At 39.3% G+C, this 6923-nt stretch overlaps 1 long non-coding RNA gene across 1 annotated transcript; it reads right to left on the bottom strand.

The window, feature by feature from the left end:
* Positions 1-906: 906 nt before the first annotated feature.
* LOC134459096 (uncharacterized) lies at positions 907-6722 on the bottom strand. Its single transcript, XR_010036766.1, has 5 exons — positions 6009-6722; positions 5267-5363; positions 5100-5184; positions 4879-4964; positions 907-1500 (listed from the first exon to the last, which is right to left on the bottom strand). It is a non-coding gene; the product is annotated as an uncharacterized LOC134459096 (long non-coding RNA).
* Between the last annotated feature and the right edge of the window lie 201 nt (positions 6723-6923).

Consider the following 6923-nt stretch of genomic DNA (forward strand, 5'->3'; position numbering starts at 1 on the left):
AGCATTGCTTATGCATTATCAAGAATTTTCAACTCATTACTCACTCATATCTGGGAAACGTTTAAAGTGAAAACCTTTCCATGCTTTCCAAAACATCAACAAATGACTTGATAAGCATTGCTTATGCATTATCAAGGATGTATAACCCATTACTTAAGTATATCTGGGGAACTGATCTAAAGTGAAAACCTTTCCATGTTTTCCAAAACATCAACAAATTACTTGATAAGCATTGCTTATGCATTATCAAGGATTTATAACCCATTACTTAAGTATACCTGGGGAACTGATCTAAAGTGAAAACCTGTTAAGGCTTTACAACACATTAACAAATGACTTGATAAGCATTGCTTATGCATTATCAAGGATTTAAAACCTATTACTTAAGTATATCTGGGGAACTGATCTAAAGTGAAAACCTGTTCAGGCTTTACAACGAATTAACAAATGACTTGATAAGCATTGCTTATGCATTATCAAGAATTTTCAAGTCAATACCAACTCATATCTGGCAAACTTTTAAAGTGAAAACCTTTCCATGCTTTCCAAAACATCAACAAATGACTTGATAAGCATTGCTTATGCATTATCAAGGATTTATAACCCATTACTTAAGTATATCTGGGGAACTGATCTAACAAATGACTTGATAAGCATTGCTTATGCATGATCAAGGACTTACAACTCATTACTAACGCATATCTGGGGAACTTTTAAAGTGAAAATCTTTCCATGCTTTCCAAAACATCAACAAATGACTTGTTGAGCATTGCTTATGCATGGGAGGCAACATCTGAGAGATCTTACTATTTTCATCAAAAATATTTACAAACCACTTACACAATACATTTGAGATGTGAGATGATGTGCTTCATGGTAACGGTAACACAAGACAGACAACTTCAATATCTTTAACTATTTAATTTTTAAAAGTAACAGTTATCAGCTTAAACAGTAACACAATGAAGAAAGAGAGATGAGGACTAGCAAAATGAAGAGATTAGATGAGGGGAGAGCTTGTGGAGAAGAGAGGGAGGCAAGAGAAGAGATATAGTGCATTCATTAATCAAAATTTTCTACAAGGGCCGGTGGCGTTCATGTGTGCTTCGGATGTCAGTGTTTGGTATTTACGTAATTACCACATGAACGCACAATTAGGAACTGTACTGCATTTAAAAGATAATTTCTACTGGGCAGCAGCAGCGAGCCCGTACTTTTGAGCTCAGCCACTTTGCACTGTAGTTCAGGATTTCCCAAAATAGTTTTTTATAATAAAAATATATTGAGAGTCTGTAATAGTGATCTAAAGTGAAAGCTGTAGAAACTGCATGATGACTTCTGTTCAGCTATGAAAATACTCCAGGTGTCAGCGGGCGTTATGGGGAGAGAGGTGGCCGGGCGTTCACGGCCGCTATGGGAGATAAAGGGTTAAAGGAACTTTTCTGACGATGATGGTCCTTTGTAAAAAGTTTCAGGGGTAAACTGCCTTCATGATGCTACCTGTGAGGAAACAAACAAAAAAAGCACAGTTTTCAATTATGGGCAATATTATTGGACACAAGTCATGTAGAAAGCAATATGCACTAAGAAGCAGGAACTCAGACCGTTATCGACTTTTTCCATATACAGTCCCTTCCAAAGGGTTTGGAACAGAAAGGCGCATGACATTGGAGTACATCTCGTCTTATTTAAACCTACTGTATAAACATGCCATAGGGTCATTTCACGTGAAATCAGACACTTTGGGACCCGACCGACACCAGTGTTAATTTCGTGACGAAATATTTTCGCCATAATTATCGTTAACGATTGTTTTTCCCCTGACGACAATAAAACGATAACGAAAAAAACAGCATGTGTTTGTACGAAAAATACGATATTGATTCATATTTTCGTCAAAAAAAATTAAAATGTGACTACAATACCATCAAATAGGAAGATACCAATACCAATACCAATACAAATAGGAAGCATTTTTGTTAATATGTCACTGAAACATTGAAAAAGAATTTCCTGATCTTTCGCAAGTCGCGACCCATCTGCTCCGCGTCTCCCTCCCCTCCCTCAGACACACAAACACGCAGGCACAGTGACATGCAGCGTCGGTGCTGCACGCCTGTGACCTTTTTTTAACAGCAGTAGCCTACTTTTCAGTGCAATCCTGGCTGGACAAAAATATTGTTGCCCATTTATCCATGACGAAGAAGTTTATGCAGTCATGAAATAGTGGTGGTGCTGTCTGTCCTACAGTAGCAAACATCTTTCTCTAACGATGCCTTTTTTTTCTCCACTCCCAATCGCTTTCATGAACCTGCTACCCGACGGTCGTTGTCTGATCTTTTTTCAATGTTCGCTAATGTTTGTAATTTAAGGGTCTATGCGTAGGTACAAGCCTTCTGATAAGAATCACTTTAGTGCTGATCGCAAAGGATTCGGAAGTGTGGAGTTTTGCGACTTGTTTCAGTCAAGGACACTGAAATAGGAACAGGGTTTCTGCACATTTTGGATCACCAAATATAAGACTTTTTAAGACAAATATAAGACCTCTGATGATAAAATATAAGACCACCGCTCGGGGTGAGGCATTGCAATATTGCTTATGTTACATTGCTATAATGAAATGTAGGCCTAGTAAATAATTATATATAATAAACACATTTATATGACTACTGTGCTTTTATAGTGCAACCTAGGTAAACACAGTGTAAGCAGTAGCAAGGTGTAACTGATCTGTAGGCCTACAGACACCATGCATGCATGGTCAGTTAATTGACAACTGGCATTTAATTGAGGGTCCCACGCATGTTTTGACAGCCTATGGAAAAATCAGATGAATGTTCATCAAATGCCTTTAAATGTAGGCTACACATTAAAAATGGCTAAACAATTCATCATTTCTGATGGATAAATAGTTGAATGCACTTTGCTATTAGGAGAGAGGACACCTGGTGTCAAAAGGGTTAAATGTACGACTACTCTGAGTGACTGCCGTTTCTCCTCCTCCAGCTCGCTTTATCAGAGACGGGTAGCAGAAGCAAGCGTTCTAGTTTGAGCTTAGCCTGTCTGTAGTTTGTTGTTCTCTAGATGGGAGCAAGAAACGGCGCTCAACTTGGAAGCGATTTCCAGCATGTCCATAACAAGCATTTAGCGCGTTTACCGTTGCCCATCTGTTTACCGATTTGGACATTACGCACCTAGCCAGATCATTGGCTTCGTACATATTCTGTTACTCATCCGATTTCGTATTGCCTCACGCTCACTTCCTCATGCTATCATCATGTTAACGAAATCATTTTGCATTTGACAGAGGCGTCAAATAGCCGGTCACGTATCTAGAGGCGATTTTGAAAGTGTAGGCTATTGTATGAAGGAACAATTATTTTTGAATACGGTCATAATGGACTTTATGAAATGAACCCTTTACATTTAGCAAACACTTTTACCCAAACGCGAGGGCATGGTTAACATGCTTGCGATAGACAACATTTAAAAACTTACCCTCAACGACTAAATGATTATGCGTCCTCCCGACACAGTTAACATCAAGCTTCATATTCCGACGTTGCTTTGGATAGCTAACGGTTTTATTTCTTGTCCTCAAGCCACATTACACTGAACTTGCATCTATCTACCCATCTAGATTCACGTTCATATTTTTTCGACTGTTTCTACTAGAACATGCAAGTAGGCTAGACGCTGCGCCCACAGGTCTGCGGCTGCCTTCGCTGTGTGGCCAGCGGGCTGCGCTGCGCCACAAACACATATCAGTTTCATCTACTTTTCCGCATCTTTATGAGGGACGTATGCCGGTTAAATAAGGTTTATAGCGTCAAAGAAATAGACTTTTTTTCTGAAACTCAAGCTACCCAGATGAAATATGAGACCTCCCACGTAAATATAATACCACACTTCCAGAAATTGGCGAAATATAAGGCTTTATAAGAGCTTAAAAACCAAATATTAAAAGTAAGACTTTTTAAGACTTTTTAAGGATCCGCGGAGACCCTGAGGAAGTAAACGGCCTTTCCACGCTTTCATATGCGTTTTTCCAATAACATCTTGCGAATGCATGCAACATGGACACAACCATGTCAACGAGAGCGCGTATGCTATCACAACTTCGCATCAAGCAAATAATATGCAACAGCTTGCAATACGCGCACGGGAGAGAGAGAGAGAGAGAGAGAGAGAGAGAGAGAGAGAGAGAGAGAGAGAGACGTCTTCCAACAGGTGCCTGTAGGCTACCCCGCGACGCTCTTGATTACTGGTATACCAACAAGTATTTTTTCATAACGTGCAGTCCCGTTTTTCCCCCGAAGTCGTAAAATATCGACAGAGCTTTATGAGTGTCGTGGCCATGATTTTTTTTACACATTGGACGCACTGGCTTATAAGACACTCTGGCAGTTTTTGACAATATTTCATGATTACAATATGTCATTTTAATCACTGATGTCCCCAAATTGTATTTTAGTTTGACAATTTTATAGAGAAGTGTAGACAAGAGGAAATGAATGTAATATTTTGGTTGACTAAAATTATTTTAGATTTCGTCGACTAAAATTGTATGAATTTTAGTCAGCTAAATCTAGACTAAGAAAAAAATGATTTAGATGACTAAATTGTGACTAAAACTAAAATTGCATTTTCGTCAAGAGACTAAAACTAAAACTAAATAAAAAATTCCTCTCAAAATTAACACTGACCGACACGGATTTCAAATCATACTTGCTGTGCCTGATTAATAGCAAGGTAGCACCCCAGAACTGCATTTGTGCGAATCTGACACCAATATTAAGGGAGAAACAGACTAGCGAAGGTTTACATATGAGGGTAGGGTATAGTGTACATGTTTCTGACATTGGCTCAGCAACTCACCCTATTGGACCATCCTCCATTCCTGGTTCCGTCCCCCTGGGTGCTCGGTGCTGGCTGTGTCAACGTGCATGGGTGGCTACCCAACACTGTTCAAAAACATGATGAGATTTAGATGAGATTTAATATCAGACAAAATATTTATTACATATCACTAAAAGCAAATACTGTGTCAAGCCCTACATAGCCTAAATAAACGAAACAGTGCCAGCATGCATACTTACATTGGGTCTGCGTCAGGGGGCACTTCCAGGAGATCTGGTCAATACTGTGTCACTGGTGTCAACAGTGAGTGGGCTGAACGTTCATCTGTACAATGTAAACAAACATTTAATTATTTCCCATACACCTAAAACAATTACATGTGTATGACATTAGCTCACTAACTCACCCTATTGGGTCATCCTCCACTCCTGGGTCCATCCCCATGTGCCATGGGTGCCCGCTGCTGGCTGTGTCAACATACATGGGTGGCTGGCTACCCAACACTGTTCAAAAACATGATGATTTAGATGAGATTAAATGTCACAAAAACAATGCCAGCATGTATACTTACACTGGGTCTGCATCAGCGGGCACTTCCACTTATCAAATAAATCTGTCATGAGCCAACAACTGAGTGAGGAAAAAGTCAAGTCACAATTTAGCTTTCATGACAGTAAATTACTACATGAGTGCAAATAAATACATCAGCAGGTTCACGACGCCATGAATTATTTCTGAGGTCAGTAGCCTACTGTAAGAAAGCTTGGGACAAATCATTCATGCAGTCATTTCAGAAGTCAGTAGGCTTAAGCTTACCTCATCTAAACATACAAAAAACAACATGACTCACTACAAAGACCTCAGAAAAGAAACTAACTTACATTTATGGTAGTCCAACACCGTTAGTAATGTGCCAATCTCTTTGCCTACATCTGCAAAGCTACTCAACGTGACACCCCATCTCAGTTTGTTTACATCCGGCGTCCACCTCTCCCCAATGCAATGAATTAAGACTTAGCTATGCACTATGGGCATGAGATTGTGTATCTTGCAAGCGACAGGGATTCATCTTTCAAATAAGAAAGGACTATGCAGGCAATTGCATGTCTGTTCAGTGAATATCAAAACATTTTAGCAGCCAAACTTACTTGGATGCAACAGCAGCAGCGGCAGCAGCAGGAGTAGGCAGTAGGCAGCAGCAGGCAGGCAGCTCATCGCATGCTCTTCTCGCATTCGCTCCAACTTCTCGTGTCAACTTTGATTAATACTTCCGACACTGTCAACATCCACATGCCCATACGTCCGCGAAAACACCTTGAAATGACGACTCTTCTCCGTTTAGACTTGTAATTGTCCTTCAGCAATATAAACCGTGAACACTGAACAAGACACTACTTCCTCAAAGTTTAATGTGTCCCCTCAAAGAACGTCCCCTGGAAACTTATCACTGATCACAAAACAACATCCGGTCGATTAACCACTTCCTGGAATATTTGAATTATCAGAGACGATGCTAATTAGAATAGAGAATCTTTGGTATTACCCCTGTAATTAAGAGATCAGAGATTTCTAAAACTAGTGAAAAAGAGTTACAAAGTTAATTGTGTTTCCTGCTGGCCATTTTCGGTTGTTTTGACGGAGAGTAATGAGTATGACTGAGCTGTATTTTACCGCGATTTCAACGTTGTGTCATTTCAACAGTAGGCCTATTCTGGTCAAGGTAAAATAAAATAAAATATATATATAGGCCTATATTAAAAACGTTTAAAAAAAAAAAAACAACAAAAAAAAACAATGTCACTGTTAGTTGTACAGCAGATACCCACACATATGAGGTATCAAAATTATGGTTGAGATGTCTAGTTTTCAAAAAAAAAACTTGGGTTGGACTTTCAGTTATGGTGCTGTTGTTTACAAATAGTGTCAGAGTGAATTCTGAGGGTTAACATTACTTGTCCACCTAAGCAGTTGTATGTCTTTATGCAAGTGGGTGTTTGAGTAGGCCTACTCTATTAGTTGTAGAGAACAATATTGCTTAGCAAATTTCGTTAACTAGCATGCTA

This window comes from Engraulis encrasicolus, chromosome 11, assembly GCF_034702125.1.
Source record: "Engraulis encrasicolus isolate BLACKSEA-1 chromosome 11, IST_EnEncr_1.0, whole genome shotgun sequence".
Classification (NCBI taxonomy): Eukaryota; Metazoa; Chordata; class Actinopteri; order Clupeiformes; family Engraulidae; genus Engraulis; species Engraulis encrasicolus.